Below are 18,755 nucleotides of genomic sequence, written 5' to 3'. Positions count from 1 at the left end.
TTTAAGGTAATGATTTGAAAGTAACTAAAGCTGTCAGATAAATATAGTGGAGTACTATAAAGCAGCATAAAATGGAATTACTCAAAAGTACCTCAAAATTGTTTTTTACTGTGTATATATGTGTCCCTTCGTGTCATACATGTATATTTGGAAATGTAAAGTTAATGAAAAGGCAGGTAATACGTTCACAACAAAACATGATGGCCACAGTCCTGAGATACAGCTCGTACATACTTTCTGTAGCTCGGTTACTATTATCAAGAAAGTTGGGGTCAGTAGACAATTATTATATGAGATTTCTATGTAACTGGATTGAAAAAAAAAAATTAAAAATGGGTTTATGTTGGCTGCTCTGGCAACGTACCCTCATACAACGGGTCGTATGATGTCTTACGAAAATGTATTCCTAATTTTTTGTGCGTTTTCCTACGAATGCCCAGCAACATGTGACACACGTGTCAATTTCCGCTCGGTACTTGCTTACATTCTTTTCAAAAAAAGAAACTTCCGTCTTCATAGGAAGTAGCTTGTTAGGTTTAGGCAACAAAACTACTTAGTTAGGTTGAGGAAAATATTGTGGTTTGGGTTAAAATAACACCAGAAGTGGCGCAACATAAGTACGGAAGTTACATGACAAATAAATCAATGTTAACTTCTGGTTTAATACGGCATAGAAACACTGGCCTCCTGGGCTTAAGTCCGGTGTTTTTGACCCCCCCATCCACCCCGACCTCCTCCCTACGAGGCCTTTGTCGCTCTTTATACTTCCTGGTTCACATTACGTGGATTAAATACAAATTTATTTTGTGGATATTACACAAATTACAGGGCATTAACTTTTCGTAGGTACAGCTACAAGAACAGCCTGACTCTGGAGGGAAGTGGAATCATCACACTCCAAGACTCACACAAAAATATGATTTTCAAGACTTACAATAAGATTCGACTCATTCTTTAGTAACTTCTCCCTGGGTTGCTTCTTCTTCTCTGCCCTCCCTCTCTGCCTCCATGCAGCTTCACACTCCATAGAGCCCCAGCCCTTAGGGCCCAGCGCTCCATCCTCATCCATCATCCTGAAGGGGGGCAAAAAGGGAGATTCACGTTTCCTCAGGGCGGCAGCCATTGCTGGGGGCTGTCAGACAACGGTGATTGATGGGCGGGGTTACGACAGGGCGCCTGGGCCAATGCACACAGCTCATCCTGGGAGCATGTTGGCTCCCCAACACCAGCTGGGCACTGCTATTCCCTCTACAGTACACCGACAGGCTGGAGCTCGAGATGCAGCTTGGCGGTCGAGCCGCCTATAGGAACGGCCCAGGGGGGTGAGAGTTCTCTGTCAGAAGAGCGAGTCTTGTCAGTATACTGTAGTTTCAAGGCAGCAGACATGGCGGCAGCAGTGGGAGAGTCGTGCAGACACCCACCACTGCGAGGATGACACATACAAACACAGACACTGACGCTGCTGTTGCAATACAGTAACTAAGCAACAGGAAGCCTCACACACTGACCACTGACACCACATAGTAATAGAAATATGGGTTAACATCTCACTCTCTCTCTTTCCTTTCTCTCCGTCTCTCCCTCTCCCTATTTTTTCTGTCAGACCCAGCAGACGTGACTCTATTCCAGACTCAAAAACAGCCGAACAGAGCCTCCGCTGCAGGTTTCTCTTCCTCCACCTACTCCTTCTCTGCAACAGCATTATACGCCTCCTCTTTCTTCTGTATTCTGTACTTCCCTCTCCTCTTTCTCTGTAGTGTTCTACACCCCTTCCTCCTCTACAGAGACTTGCACTTCCTCCCTCCAGCTCTTCAGCTGTTTTGTTTCTACAGTGTTCACCTCCTCCTCTTTTGGCCTCTACAACACTCTCCTCCATCCCCTGCACCACCACCACACTCCTTCTCTACAGTGCCCCGCACCTCATCGTCCATCTTCATAGAATTCACGTTCTCCCTCACTCCTCCTCCGAGACTCGGCAGACAGGTGTGCATTTCACACGCTATTTGTTTCCCTGTTTTGTCATTCTACCGAGCTCCAGCGGTCATCATTAATAACCCCAGTCCCTCTCGCCGCGTGTTTCTGTGTCTCCGGGCTGATGTTTCCTCCAGCCCGTTGGCAGCGCTGCCAGGCTCAGAGCCTCCGGTGCACACAGAGAGAGATGGAGGAGACAGATCAGTCCAGACACACAGGTAGCAACATCCAGACAGCAAAATGCACACAGCAAAACAAAGAGCAAAGTGTGCTCTCCGAATACTAACGGATATGATGATGGCCTCACATAGAGTACACAATGAATTAGGGAATATGTATAATACAGGGGTGTAACAGTAAACTATATGGCATCACATTGTTCTATAAAAGGTCGTTGAATTCATTATGTGAGTTATAATAGGCTGCTACTGATAAACCAGACTAACTGGATCAGGCAAGACTCCATTGGTTTATTTAGAAGTTATATTGCACTATGATGAAGCTGAAAGTTATGAAAAAATAAATACATTAGAGCACATTCTCCAGCATTCCTTGTTTTTCCGTATTGTAATTTTGTTAAACTGTGACACATTGTGCTGCATTACATGCATTACAATACATTTTGTGAAAAGTTACACCCCTAATATCACAATGTCATGGGACACATTGGCTTAGTGGCTAATATTGTGGCTTCAATGCATGCAGTAGGTGGGTGGTTTAAGGGTCTTTTCTGTGTCGGCCTTGCACAATCATCTCATGTCCATGTTGTCTTGGGTTTTTTACTGTCAGGAAGGTGGATTGGACTACAGTTGTCTAGACGGTTTAATTTTGGAAAAGGGGAACTTCATTTGGATGTTTGAGCTTCACTGTGCAGAATGACATCCTGTTTGTGCAGAGTTTGACACAAGAAGGCTGTTTTGACATGCATCTGCTGACGGGGGGGAAGTTTCTTTGTGCTCACCTTAAATGTCAGTTTAAGACGTGCACTTACAAGCCACGCAGCAGCCGTCCTGACAACTGCCTACCTGCAAGAGCGTTCTCCAAAATAGCAAAGCGTTTTTAAAAGCGGCTGCTGCCGCTATGGTCCAAGGGTGCAATGACAGGCAGGTAGGTGCTTTGGTGAACGTCGTAAAGGCTTTCTGGCGGAAGTGCAAGCTTGCTTGGTGCCGTGTAAATAATTCCCCAAGAAAATAGGCTTCTAGTTGTCCTAATAAGTAGCTAGCAGTGTGTTGTACAGCTCTGAGTATTGACACATCACCATTAGCCGAGGGGTCTGACAAAGCGTCAGTATGTGATGAGTTGGAATGAGAACATGTTGCATTATCAGCTCCTATCTTCTTCTTTCTTCTTCGGCCTCCTTCTATTTCCGCGATGTTCACCCCCTTCTGTGTGATTGGCCAAAGCCAGGCGGTTATACCCCCAGAAATTCAGCACGGTGAACTCTGCGTGGCAGAGCAAAATCTGCGCACATTCACGTGGACGGCAACCGCTTCATACCCCTACCTACCGCCGTGATCAAAACCGCTTCCCCTCTGCTACCTTCCCCTCATTGAAATGACTGGAGGTGGGGAGTTAGTATTATTTAGTATATTTAGTCTTATAGTGTCGTCTTAAACATGTCTGGAACGACCTTTAGGCTCCACTGCTAACAAAACTCAAACCTCTAATCTCTTGACACTCTTGATTGTTAACAAACATTAGTGTAAAATTAGCAGGCTTCTAATTTTTAACTGGTGCTGACCGGTTTAAAGCATCACCAGCTAAACACTATTTCAGCTGTCTCTTATTAAATAGTAACTCAACCCCCCCTGCAAATCTCGGCCAACAAAAGCGGATTACAGAAAACTGAGTTTTAGTTATTAAAATTTTAGTTACTTTAATTAATTGGATTCAATAAGGGTTTGGATCAAGGATCAGATTCAATAAAATCAAATTCTAGAGAGGCCGATGTAACTCTCCCCTGGATTTGAATATGTATGTGTGTTTATCGGTGTTAGGCCATAATGGACTGACGGGTCATCGGGGTTGTTTCTATTATCTCTAAATAATGTGCACTGGGACAGTGTGGAGTCAATAGTGTGGGCTAACACTGCAATTTGCTGCCAACCTTTGATTGTCTCTTTGTCTAATATCATTTCCTGCGCTGGGCAACTGTTCCCTTACGGCCACGGAAACAAATACAATCAACAGCCTTAAGTAGTTTATTTAAGGTACCATATATTCACTTGTGGCGATTCGGCGCCTCCCACACAAGTACATTAGTTTCCTTTCAAGAGAGGATTTTGTGATGCTCTGGACTATTACATCACGAAATGTTCTAACTTTAACGGAAGGAAAGTGCTTATCTGATTGGTCGTGACTGAAGCCAGACGCACAGATAATGTATTTCTCTAAATCCAACCTAATTTCCAGCTGCGCTGTTTGCCTCTGGCCTCCAAATTACCAAAACTCAGTCGCCGCGCCCTGTGCACTCACATCCCGTGGCACTGATTCGAAGAAACAGAGCCCACAGTGACATGCTGAGGAAATGGGTTCCTCTTTTTATCGTCTGTTTTATGACAGCAGTCTTTCTTCACAGTTAAACTGTGCTCAAACAGGGTCATGTGTTCTTACTTTCCTCCTTCCTTCCTTTATTTCTTCCATCACTGCCTGAAACCTTCCTCCCGCTTCTTTCACTCCCTTTATCCTCCTAATGCTTCACTCCAATTTGGCTTCCCTCTTTCTGTCTTTTAGTTTTCTTTCCCTCTGTTCATCCATTCCTTCCTTCCCTCCTTCCTCCCTATAAGTCTGGTTCAGTGAGGTCATGGAGGGATCTGTGTCCCTTGGCCTCCGCGAGGCAGTGTCCGGTTGGTGTAATTATGATGGATGGAGTAATTTCCAGAGGCGCCTTTCGCCAAGAGGGTTGAACCCACCATGCTTTCTCTCAGCTTTAATGACTTTTTAATAGAGCTCACTCCCAAACCTACATCACAGAGTGCCAGTGAGAGTCACCGCCGAATCGCTGCTGTTAAAACAGGTAATGGCACAGCAGGACATCATGGGTGGTCCGGCCTCTTTAAAAGCTACTGCCCCCTTAGGTAACAGCAGCTCTCTGTAGATGTGTGTCGGACTCCCCTTTACAAGGTCCACACTCAGTTGGACTTCTCAACTTTAGAACAATCTGCCGGAGGAGCTTAGGTGGACAAATCCATTTAAGCAGTGATTCTCAAAGTGGGGTCCAGGGACCCCAAAGGGGTCGTTGGAACTCTGTCAGGGGGTCCACGAAATAATTTTCTATAAATTATAAAACTGTGCTGTATCCTTAAAAAGTCCATCTCTACATATGGAGACCATTTGACCATCTAAGAGTACAAATAGTAGTAAACATATCTGTGTACGATTAAGAAGGTTCCTTGGAAAATGTTCTCCCCTTGCCCCAAAAATGTTGAGAACCCCTGCATTAAAGGATTTTTTAAAATGAAATTAAAAGCAATGTTTCCAAATTCTAAGTTATGGATGTATTATAAGAACTGGATACTGGACCCCAAGATGGTGCCTATTCATTCCAATGAGAATTGCTTGCCTGCTTCTTCCGGGGTATGCGGCCCACTGAATTTCACAGATTTTAAAATAGATCTTCTCAGCTGGAGGAAAGTTTACAAATATAAAACATCCATGGATCAAAAAGCAGCGGCATCATATCTTATTATATATCAATGGTCCATGCCCTCTAGAGCGACACGTACAAGCATTTTCTGATACTAATATTGAGATAATATTAGATCTCATCACTAACACTTTCTCACAGAGCGTGCGACAGCAGGGCAGTGAGTCTATTACTGTAAGTAGACAGTGTTCAGTATGTGTGAGCTCTTAGCTTTAGTCCTCCTAACAGGCAACATTCCAGATAGTCCCAGTGCAAGTTACTGAGTCTTGTCGCTCCCGATGAATTCCCTCAATATAAATGTAAAAATATCAATGTGCTGCAGTGCTGACTAAGGTTTCTTTTAGGGGACTTTGGGATACCGTAATTGTAGAAAATGAATTACGCTGAGACTACAACAGTTTTTATTAAAAAAAAAAAAAAATTTGATCTTGCAGAAAAACATACATATGTGTGTGTGTTTTGTTTTCCCTTTTTTTTAAGAAGAACAATATGGCAGATGGAGGATAAATCCAACTACAACAATAGCAAATGAGGAGGTGTCGAAACGTCCAACACTTTGGAAAAACTGAGGTGTATATACCTTGTTAGAGAGGCTACCAGTCATTGTGGTGGTTGTCGCTGCTCGCAGACTGTCAAAGACCGCCCTGTGGTGCACTGACACATGTGGTCGGGGTTCAAGCCAGAGGCACTGCAGCTGCTTCTGGACCTGCTTGGCCACCTCACTCTCCGTCAGCCTCCATCCTCACCCCTATATAATTTATGTAGCAAAGTGCAATACTAAGTATAAAAAGTTAAAGGAACCTTGTGTAACATTTAAAGGGATCTATTGGCAGAAATGGAATATAATATTAAGAAGTATGTTTTCTTTAGTGTATAATCACCTGAAAACAAGAGTTGTGTTTTGTTTTTTTTTAGCTTAGAATGATTCATTTATATCTACATACGGAGCGGGCCGACATGTTGCTACAGAAGCCCAGAACGGACAAACCAAAACTGACACCGGAGAGGGCCATTCACGTTTTCACAATTTTGTGTCGGCTATTTTTCTTCTACATGCTTGGCACACAGGAGAAGTTTAAATTGGTTGTAATCTGCAACCTCACCGCTAGATGCCACCAGATCTTACACACTGCACCTTTAAGTAAAAGTAAAATTATAAACACTCAAAAAAGTACAAAAACAACCACTTTGTTACAGTAACAAGAGTAAATGTAATTTGTCATTTCAACCCCTGGCTGTACAAAAGCAGCCTTCAAGCAAGAAAAGAAGAAGAAGATAATGATAGAGAAAATAAAACGACATACCGTATCTGATATTTGCCTTCTGGACAGCATATAGTACATCAATTATAAGATATCAGAAAGTTAAATCTAAAATTTTGTCAGCACACATCAACTGCCTTCTATTGCCATTTGAAGCTTATTTTTCACTGTCAATTGTTACAGGACAATAAACAGAGCCAAAAACAAATAATGACAAACAACTTCCATTTGGAGAGTTTCAACGTCTGTTTCCTGTGTCTGTGACTACTTCACAAGCTGTTGTCTGTGTGTCACCATTAACCGAGTCCTGAGGTCCGGCAAACTGCACGGTGACTTCATCTCCTTCTTCGATAAGCTGCAGCAACCCCTTGTTCTACTGTCTCCTCGTCTCTGATTGAACACAGTGAGGTGAAAATGTCTCGCTTTGCCTCCATATTTCCAGTGACTGCTCTTATTTTGGTGGCCTCCAGTCTTGTTTGGGCTGATTCATGATGTGTTAAATTGTGGATCGCTCAACGTTGCAACACCAAGAGGGTCGACCTTTGTCGGGTCAGTGTATTTTTCGTCAAGATATACCGTGACCGATGTCTTTGTGTTGTTTTTTGAGTTGTGCATTGAGGTTTTTAAGAAGCTGTGCAGTAAAGACATGGAGAGGGCTTGAGGTAGGATACACAGTCAGCAGAGAGTGATTCAGTGAGTGGATTCAAGGCCTCCTTCATAGTCTCTTCCTGCACATCAAGTGCATGATCTTCTTGTCAACACTGAGAGAGATGACCTTGTGTTGCTTCAGCATCATCTTTTGACGAGTGCCCCACCTGGCTGGTGACCAGCTCAAGTATTGGCAGGTGATGTGCTTGCTGAGCAACAGCCAGATCTCTCTTGTTTTTCAAGCAGTAAGTAAGATGGTTAACTTCTTTTTTTCCAGACACCAACAGTTAATTTCATCCTCTTGTCTCTGCCTGTTCTCTGAGAAAGAGATGATGTAACATTGAATAAAATATAATTTGCCTCCTGAATTGTATTTAGCTATCAAACACTGTTAGGCTACATCTTTTTCTGTACTGATTCATTCTTTCAAATTGTATTACCATTACCACAGTTACTGTGCCCAAAGCACTGCAGTGGGCTCCAAATGTTTAGTTAAGTGCCCTTCACTATATTTGTCCGCCTGTCAGTTGCAATGCAGAGGCTTTGGGCAACAACCTCGGCTGTGTAGTCTTCAGAGAAGGGAGCTCTTTGTAGGCATTCATTCGAAGGAGTAGTGGATGAGGTTCATGTATGGTTGACCACAGATTAGATGGCGGAGAAGAAGCGTATTGTCTTTCCAAAATGTCCAGGCCAGAGAGCTCATATTCCGGGTCAATTATATTCAACAACTTCTTGGATCCCTCATTTTCTCCCATGCATATTGACATCTTCGTCTTTTGTGCACACTCTTAATTGCTCTTAATGCGTTGTGTACTGTTAGTCTATTCAAGCTGTTCTCTGAATGGTAACACACGTGTTTCTTGATACTGTATATGAACCATTACAGACCTACAGCCTTGGCCTTGACAAACCATTTAACTGCTCAGCAGCTAAGTCTTTATCCTGAAGCCAAGGGGACTGTCAAGGAGTCCTGCAATCAGTGTTGGCTATTGTTGTTGTTAGCTAACAGTTTGCCAACTCTGCAGTTGGAAATATTAAGTTGACCATTCTTTAAACTGTAAACTGACGCCAGTGTGGCTCTGGTGTCAGTTTCAAGCGATATTTTAGTTGCCAGCTAGCTAGCTTGTTAAATATGGTGTTTTTAAATGAAACTCGTGAGCTTGTGTTTACAACATGGGAAGTCGTGTACACGATATGCTTGGCGTTCAAGTGGTTAGGTTGCGAAAACACCGCTGCTAAGCAACGGCAGTATTAACATTACTGTAACAGTGTGTTCCAATCCGCGTACTTCCGTACTTACTTTTACTATTTTGAGTGCATAAGTGCATTCACACTGTGAAGTATGGCAAAATGCAGTGCACTCAGAGTACCCGGATGTTGTACTCAAAACGGTCAAATCGTTGAGTGTGGAACGCTGGACACTTTTCACACTCAATTGTCGCCATCTTGGCTACGTAGTGGAAGGGGCGGGACCACGACCACTATTCAAACATGTGAAAATGGCGGCAGATGATGCGGGAGCTTTTGCGGTGCTGAACAACGTACCTTATAGATGTCTACGGGCTACGTAGATAACAGAATAAAACAAGACAGTACGTAAACATAGTGGTGCATTTTCAGCCAACAGGAGGACACATCGTAGGCGGCGACGTTGGAAACGTTATTTCCACTTTGCTTTCATTTTCTGTGTATTTTTGATCAACAAAGCAGGCAGATATTTTGGGGGGTAGTGGACATGTAAAACCTGAAGGAGGCAGCAGTGCAACACAAAGGATGCCAGCTTCCGTAAAACCCAGAAGAAGAAGAAGAAGATATTTTGGCGGGTAGCGAGCCGCGGTGAAATGTTGCGATAGTCATTTCCAGTAAGTGCACCGCAGAGTATCCGATTTGAGATGACCCTACCCCGTTGAAATTCATGCACTACTCAAGTAAGTACAGAGTGCACACAGTGCACTACATTGAAGTGTACTTCAGGAAGTACGTGGATTGGAACACACTGTCTGTGTGCCTCCCCGTGTTCCTGGTAATATATGACTGCAGCTTATCTGACCGCAGAGCCACATTTAGATATACCCGTCCCAGGATCATTTATGCAAAAAAACACAATTATTGCACACCAAATGGCAAACAAAACAGTAACACTGATATTATGATTTCAAATGGGATGCAAATCACATTCCTCTGCTCTTCATAATTTAGCTCTTTGCCATATTTTGTAGTGATGATAATTTAGGGTTGCTGTTATTATCAGCTGGTTTGCAATCATCTTTGCATTTCTTTATTTAGACACAATTTAGTCCATAGAAGACAACTCTTCTCTTTTTTTTGTCTATACTCTCCTCTTCTACAGTGTTCGCCCTCTCATCCTTCACCATCACATGTTGGAGGCTGCGTAACAGACCCAGATGTTCCTCCCATTAGTTGATACTGTAACTGTCGGCCTAGTTCGGTGGCTTTACTGTGTCACCATTTACACCATCCACTCCTTGACATAAATATCTCATGAGTTTCTGTCTCTTCCCCGTTGCCTACGCCGGCACACAAATAAACCACAGCCATTAACGCAAGTGTAACTTACAAGTGGAGATGCTCTTTAAAAACAGGCGCAATCTACCCAAACCTCACTGTGGTCAAGCAGCACACGGCGACCCGACGAGACATGAAAGCAGCATGGTCAGCAAACTGTCTGGGCCCTCCTCCACCTCCTCTCTCCTCCTCACCTCCACAGTGCTGAGCTGTGGACTTGTGGCCAGTAAAGAGGTTTAGGTGCAAACAAACAGCCCATTTAGTAGCATCTCTCCTCCATTTAGGCCGTCATTATGGCCCTCAAGGCCCTGGCTCAGCACTGAATTATGAATTAAGTTGTCAGGAGAGCCTCTGCTTATGAGCTGAGGGGGTCATTTAAATTTAATTTGAAAAGGGATTCTGTTAAGAATGTATGCTCAGCAACCTCCTGTGGAACTTCTCCATCAGAGTGAAGAGGGGTAAGTACTGACAAGGGCAAATGAAATAAAAATGTCTGGAAGAGCATTGACTAGCTATAATAATGCATAGTGCATGATGGGATGAAAGCTACAAGACACTGACATCGCCAGAAACGGTATTTGAAATCATTATCAAAGGCGGAGTAAATGCCTGGAGTTTATCTTTTTTTTTTGTAGCCAGGTTGTCTTCGCCCGCAGACGTCTTGCATGAGGTGTTGCTTCACCTCGGAGCATTTACAGTTCTGCTGAGTTGATAGATAAATAAATAAATTGCAGTAACATTTAAAAAATGCAACCGAGCTGTTAAAAAATGCAACTGTTAAAAGATCTTACGCATAAAATAAGTTCCAGTGAAGTTTTGTAATCTCTTAGGACCTCAGTAATGTCTTTTCCCCCCTGAATTTAGTCTCCATTGGTAACTTTAGTGCTTTGTACCATACCATCCAATTTAAAGGGGACATACCATGCTCATTTTCAGGTTCATACTTGTATTTTGGGTTTCTACTAGAACATGTTTACATGCTTTAATGTTCAGGAAACACTTTATTTTTCTCATACAGTCTGTCTGAATATACCTGTATTCACCGTCTGTCTGAAACGCTCCGTTTTAGCGCCTGTCTCTTTGAAAAAGTCCAGTCTGCTCTGATTGGCTTGCCAGAAATGTATGTGCACAAGCACTGAAATTTGAGTTTTTCATGATACGTCCACTTTAAGGTATTAAATTAAACTGGTTCAGTGGTGGTAACCAAAAATTTGGTCAAATTGGCCTGATTTTTATTTTGGCCTTGGCTTTTGAAAGTGCTTCTGATTTGGATTCTTTTCATGCATTGATTGGAAAAATTGGCAAGCATTCTTCTCACCAGTGCGGAGGCTGAGAGAGCTCAATACGCACACACACAAAACCCAAGTAAAAGGGAGAAAACATCTTCACCAACGTGAAGACACTTTGGTAAATAAAATGCTGCAAATAAATAAAAGCACTTTTCCTTGCTTTAACAGTATATTATATTGAATATTTTTGGTTTTCGAGTGTTGGTCCGACAAAACAAGACATTACATGAAATCCAATATCTATTTCTAAGAAACTATTTGGCATCTTTAACACTTTTCTGGTGTTATACAGACATGATTACAGCCAAATTTCTATTGTGTTGTAACTTAATTCTGATGTTATGTAACTCAGTGTTTTTCTGTTTGCTTTTACTTTCTGTATTTTCCCAGTGTGGTTAGGGTTGAGGTGTTTATGCTGTTGTCATATTGGTGAAGATCTTTTCTTAATTTGCTTGCGTTAAAACCATGAACTGTATAAAATATGGACATAGTCTCTGTGGCATCACCCATAGATCTGAAGAGCCGTTGTGAATCTCAAAGTGGGTGGCTCCGGCCGTCGCCATCTTGGCAGTGACAATACAGCCTAACTCCTGACTAATACAAAAATGGGTAAAGAGGTGGATTGTTGGTGGACTTGAGGCCAGTGTAACACGCCTAAACGGTTATAGCCTATAAAAATTCAGCCCCCGTACAGTTGTCATGAACGGGGGCTCTATATAATCTAGAGAGCAAAATCGTTTTTTGTACCGGGCTGTAAACATGTTTATTTCTGCTGTAAAGTCGGGCTAATGGGAGTTAATGGGGATTGACTCGCTTTTGGAGCCAGCCTCAAGTGGCCACTTGAAGAACTGCAAGTTTTGGCATTTCCGCATTTGCTTCATTTCTCAGCACTAGAGGTTGCCGCTTGGTTAAATCACAAAAATATCGCATTTGGCTATCTCAGCCACCAATAATTATTTTGTGGAGAAATGGCAGGATTATGAAAAGATGGCAAGATCTAGGCAAATATTGTAGGAACAGGTCGAATTGGTATTTATCTCTGTGGTCGCAAAATCTACAAGGGATTGACTTACAGCCTGTGATTGATTTCTCTCAACTCTCTCGGGTGCATCATAAAAGTCCTCTTTCATGCCTTCACAGGTTTTATTCACAACAAATCACACCTTACATCTTGTGACTCTGATGACCCCTCTTGACCTTATTGACTCAGATGTGACACCCCAACGGTGTAGACAAGCCACATGGATTAAAATACATGAATGGAGACTAAGTGTTCTTGACTGGTTCCTCACAGGACAGAACCTGGAGTGCAGCAGTGGTTTAACAGGCAGGCGGTAAAAAAAATGGGTCTCCTACACCGGCTGCCACCGTGCATGCAGTATGCAACACAGTCTAACACAGTCCCTCAGGCCTTCCTATCAAAACCGCTGTGTCTTTTATCATTGCCGAAATGTTCAGCAGCACTTTGAAGGAAGGATACAGATGACTCCTCCGTCTGGGGACTTGTGTGCCGTGCTGTTTGCAGTCTCTGTTAACGATGACAGTGCCGTCTTACATGATCCTCGGTGCCACCGGCTCTACTAACAACCTTCCAGACAAGACTTTGACTTTCCTACCTTTCTGCCAGATGTTTGGTCCTGCTGCAGCAGCTGTTGCCCCTGTGCTCCCGGGGGACGTCGGACGGGAGCTGCTGCCAAAGCAGAGCCATTCAGGCATCCCTCAGGGACCATTGATCGTCATCAGAAAGGTCTTTGGAAGGGGACTCGCCCCTTCACGGGTTGCTGCCAACAAATTATCCACACCAATCAATGAACACACTGCATGTGAAGGTTCCCTTTTTTAGATTTAAAGGCCACTCATCTGATTCGGCTTCATTTGATTTCGTGTTTTACATTTGTAGCTCTTTGATCACATTCAAACAGCTCCTCTCTTTATGCATTAATACACCGTATTGAACCGGTGAACTTGTTCCAGCCTTCCTTCCATATGCTACCAGTGACCTAGAGGTGTGATGACGCTCCAGTCCCCCCTGGTGGTCGGCGGTGAACCGCTAACCCCAGCAGCCAATCAAACGGCCTGTAGACTAGAAGGAGAGGAGGAGGGGGTGATAGTGATGGAGGAAGTCGAGGTCAGCGAAGGGGTCGTCCGCCCTGACACGATGCCATCTAACCGCACAGTAGGATGTGACCTTAACCCTCCCGCTGTCCATTCACACTCTCTTTCTCCTCACCCCGCCTCCAACCCCAACATCCCATTTGTCATCTATCCATCCTTCCCCATCCCTCCCCCCCGACGCATCCCACTCAACAGTCTGCTCTGGATTGACAGCTCCCAGGGAAAAGGGGGAAGGACACGAAGGAGGTGGCAGATCCAGACAGTCAGAGGAGGGGAGGAGGACTCACCCTGCAGGCCGGAGGTCTGCCTGCCAGACACAGTATGAACGGATCTGCGTGTGTGTGTATGTGTGTGTGTGTGTGTGTGTGTGTGTGTGTGTGTGTGTGTGTGTGTGTGCGAATGCTAGTGTGTGTGTGTGGGAGGGGGTTAGGCAGAGATGGATGAAGAGGAGAAGGGAAAGATATAAGAGAAGCAAGAAATAAAAAAGAGAAAAAGGCAAGAAGATTGCGTTATATACACAGACACAACCATCCAGTGTATCACTTATACAAATGTATAAACAACAAACTATATATTACATCACATAAGCAAAATCACAACAGGAGAAACAAATGTAGAAATCGATGATATAATCATAATCAAACTGACTTAGCGAGACACAGCTTTATATGGAGGGATGGATGAAGGGATGGGAAGGAGGAAGGCGAGAAGGAAGGATAGACGGAGGTGTGGAGGACTAAAGCTTCCTCTCCTGCAGAGTGGAGACTCGGACAGGAGGAAGCAGGAGGGGCGTCTGCCATCTCCAACTGTTCCATCCCAGCAACATCACACACAATCTCTCGCTCTTTCCTAATAGATGCAGATTCACTCGAGCTGGACTAAACAGGAAGAGCCAAAAGTGAAATATGAAACATTTAGCTTGATGATTTAATGCGTCGCCTCGACTAAAGACACGGCATCACAGTACACTAACTCTGTCGCATGCAAATCACCTCTCATAAATTCACATTCACACATAGTTTCACACATTTACATTTTCCAACACCAGTGCAGCGCCCGTTCAAAACGTTTGCTCGGCCTCCGGTGCTGCTGCTTGCACCTTTCTCTAGAACCACTCATCCAAACAACTTCACTCTCGACACTGCCCTTAGCGAGCTCTTCCCAGCATGCCGTTCGGCGGTGTATCAGTTAATTGGGGTCCCCTTTCAATACACTACACAGCGTATACATAATGCACTAAGAAATATGTTCAGCAGTGGTCTACCTCCGGGTCTGAAAAGTGAAGCCAATGTGGAAGTGCCTTAAACTTGCATTCTTTCTAACAGCCAGTAGGGGGCAACTCCTCTGGTTGCAAAAAGAAGTCTGATTGTCTATGAGAAAATGACCCTATTTCTCACTTGATTCATTAACTCAGTAAACATTGTAAACATGAGTTTATGTTCTCAATTGCTAGTTTCAAGTCTTCTTAATACAGCATGATGTTCATTTAGTAAATTATGGTCCCATTTAGAGTCAAATAGACCATAAAGCAAGGTATGCTTTTGAGCATGGCTACCTTGTGATTGACAGGTCGCTACCACTGCGTTGTCTGATCTGGGAGTCGTCCATGTTTTTGTCTTACAACTTTAACCCTTTCACAGTGTGTTTTCAGTTCATGATAGTTAATCATAACCTTTTTGGTCTCCTAAAAATGTCTTATTCAGTGTTCGGTTGTACTTAACTCCACCCTCTCGTGTCCCTTCTGGTTGCAAAAAGCCAACATGGCGATGGCCAAAATGCTAAACTCGAGGCTTCAAAACGGCAGTCCACAATCAAATGCCTAGTGACTACATCCACTTCTTATATACAGTCTATTATGTCCAGTAGATCTCAAGAGCTCGCACTCGACACTGCACTTCCTTGAGTCCTCAGCAATACACCCGCCAAGTGTGAAGTCGATCGGATGAATGGTTGTCGAGAAATTCAAAGGACAGACAGAGAGACAGAGACTGCACTTTATGGTCCAGAATAAAAATCCCATTTATCACTGATATTAGCCTGTATATGTATCTCAATCATTTCCGCCATACTGCCCCAAATGACACCACAGCTTTTACATCCAGGGAAATATACTCTACTTTGACCGTCTGCTTATGATTGGAGAGGAAGATGTTTATCCAGCTGGTGGAGAGACAGAAATCACATCTCTGCGACGGGACAGATATTAGCGAGAGCAACCGGGTCGCTGCAAAACACAGCTCCTCCTCCCACCTCCTCCTCCTCCTGCAGTCTGCCACCCTGACTGTTACAAAGCCCTCAGCAACGCAGCAGGTAGCTGCTGCATTTGTTGCATTTTCTCTTACCAATGCCACCGTTAAAGAGACTGCACTCATGGTAGAAGTACTGTGCTCTGAGGTTGTAAAATCGCTCATAGAAGAAGTTGGTTCTGGAATATTTCCGTGGTGAAGCTCCTTACCATCAAAGTAGAGGTCAATGAAGGGGTTGTCTGCTCTTTTTGCCAAGCAACTGTCAATCAAATCTGATCAAACCACACCCACACAGTCCTTTTCCAATGAAACGAACATGACTATTGTTAGTACTCACAGCTGTCAAGCTAGCAGCTTGTGGAAGACTGCGGTGACGCACAATGAGTGCACGGGCAGAGAGCACGCAGGTAGGTAGGTAGCATTTCAACACGTTCTCATCCAACTCGTTGCTACCGCTTCATCACGCCCCTTCCTTGGCGTCACGCCCCTTCCTTGGCGTCACGCCCCTTCCTTGGCGTCACGCCCCTTCCTTGGCGTCACGCCCCCGGGTGTCACTTTAGGATTAGGCAACAAAACCACTTTTGTTAGGTTTAGACAAAATCAACATGGTTGGACTTCAAATTATTTGTAAACTGAAAATGAAACTGAGCGTTGTGAATAAAGGACACAAATGAACAGCTGTTTGTAACAACAACAACTGTAGATTTGGCGTTTTTTCACATTAAACTCTGTGAAATTACAGTTGAGTTCGACCAAAGCACACTTGGTGATTGTTGGAAAGAGTAACGACGACGGTTTAGGTGAGTTTTATTTTGTTTCTGTCCACTTTGAATGAAGTGTTTTACGAATCTCCGCTACGTACAGCTGATCTCAACATAAACAAAAATACACATGGATGATGGCGCAAGCTGAACGGAGAGGAGGGGCAATCATACTGGGGCACTTTGGCAGAGGTCTGCGCTCTCTGAGTTCCATTCTAGTTATAATTTTTTTTACTATTTTAAAGGCCAGATATTGTTTTACAGTTCCCTGATTTTTCTGACAGCTTCTAGAGATCCTACCAAGTAATTTATTCGTTCGACCCTGGTAGATTTTTTGTTTGATACTAGCATATTGCTGTAGATAACAGATTGTTGTGCTTGTTTGTAGAAAGAAATTGTTGGCAGTGTGGTTGCTCGCGTAAGCTGGCCGGCTGCGCAGAAGTAGTGTTGTGTACTTCTGTACATTAGTTTATCTGTATGTATCTCTACATACAGGGAGGACGGAGTTTAGAGAATATTATAGATCCAAGAGGAAAACTGACAGAAGGGCGGCACTCTCAGCAGAAAAAGTCGCAATTACAAATCCGTCTGCTGCTTCAGCACCACGGACAGCAAACGTGGATTTAGGCTGTTAGGCTGCTGATATTTCAGAGCCATGGTCGGGGTCACAGATTCTAACTTGCACGGATAAATATTGCTTCAGATTTAAGGGGTCAGGCAGAGCAGACTAACATATTCAACTAAACAACCCCTCTGCCCCAACACTCTCTCTGCTACTAGAGGATGGAGAGAGCGGATAGCATGTTAACAAGGGGGATTTTACACTCTCTGCTAAAGTATAGGCTTCGGGTACTTAATGTGTGCATTGAAAATAAAGTTGGATCTAATTTAATCTATTGTTAGGTGCTTAGGTAGTAAGAACACCGGTGAGTGAATACAATTGAATGGCGGTTAACAAAAAGGCTAAACTCACCGTTCACTGAGTGCAGCAGCAGTATAAAGGCGAAGCAGCATGGGGCTGAAAGTGTGCGTGCTTAGCTGACTGTCACTGAATGATTAAGGGTAAGAAATATAGTGCAGTGCTGGTAGCAGTGCGTGCTGGGAGAGTAGAACTAAGGAGGGTGGTGGTTAAGGCGCTTAAGGTGGTCCGGATTCAGAAGCCTTGCTCTGATCTGCACTCCTTTACCTGCATGTTTCTGTGCGTTATTGTGTGTTACATAAAGACTCTTAATAAGCTTCTTTATCAAATGGTTTGGTAAGCGGCTGTGGACGACTGGCCCGCTTACATCCCTCCCAGTCATAGATTTGCATAAAATTAAAAAAAAGAAGTTGCAGTGTGTAAACACAGTTGATGGGGGGATGGGAGGTTTGTTCTCTTTTGCTCTGAGCTCATTTACACTGTTGCCCGGCCAAACTGCTGCCAAAATGTGCAGATTTTACCTGTGTGGTATATTTTCACAGATATTTATATAAGAATTGCCATGCAACATATGAACATAATGTTGCATCGACCAACAGTGTCGCTGAAGAGGAGACCGCTCACCATATGGTGCAGGCTTGTACCCATGACAGTGCCCGACAGTGCCATAAGTGAGTGTACTATTATTAGCTCAGGACATCCTGATGGAGCTGAGCCCCTCAGCCTGGCAGCGCCTCACTCATTGCATTGAACTTCAAAGGATCACAAGAATAAGGTTGAAAAAAAAAACTCAGCGGCTGTTTTAAAATCAGTTTGAAATCCCCAGTGAGAACGAGGCCAGTGTGAATGTGACAGTGTGGCGGGGTGGTAACATCCTGTTTCCAGCAGCAGGGCTTGAAACGCGCCCATCAGCCACCTCCGAGCCGCGCGCCTCATTCCAGGCATTTACCGTCTCTCTTTTACCCTTTTCAGTGGCGAAAAACTGCGAGACCTTTCTTTTGACATTTGTTATCCCGGTGCTATCATGTGCTACCTAATTGGATGAAGAGGTAGACTGTGGGGCCGGCCTCTGGCAGGAAGAGGAGGTGAGATACTTTACCGAAGTGAAGCCGTGATCTTCTACGTTCTGCCTGTCTTGACCTGATGTTTCGGCATTGGCAGGTCTGTACCTTTGTATGATACATGACAGTTGATGACCTGCTGATCTTATAAAGGGGAAATCCCCTTCATAAAACAAACCAATAGAACTGACTGTACACATTTGTCTTGTTAATTTCTGCTCAGAGACTGCTGCTCGAAAACTCCTCCGATGCTACACAAATTTCAGTTGTATAATGTCCAGGAGCTTTTTAAAGTAACCCAGGTGATGTCA

Source organism: Sebastes fasciatus, chromosome 2 (assembly GCF_043250625.1).
Source record: "Sebastes fasciatus isolate fSebFas1 chromosome 2, fSebFas1.pri, whole genome shotgun sequence".
NCBI lineage: Eukaryota > Metazoa > Chordata > Actinopteri > Perciformes > Sebastidae > Sebastes > Sebastes fasciatus.
Note: the sequence above shows the minus strand (reverse complement) of the source record.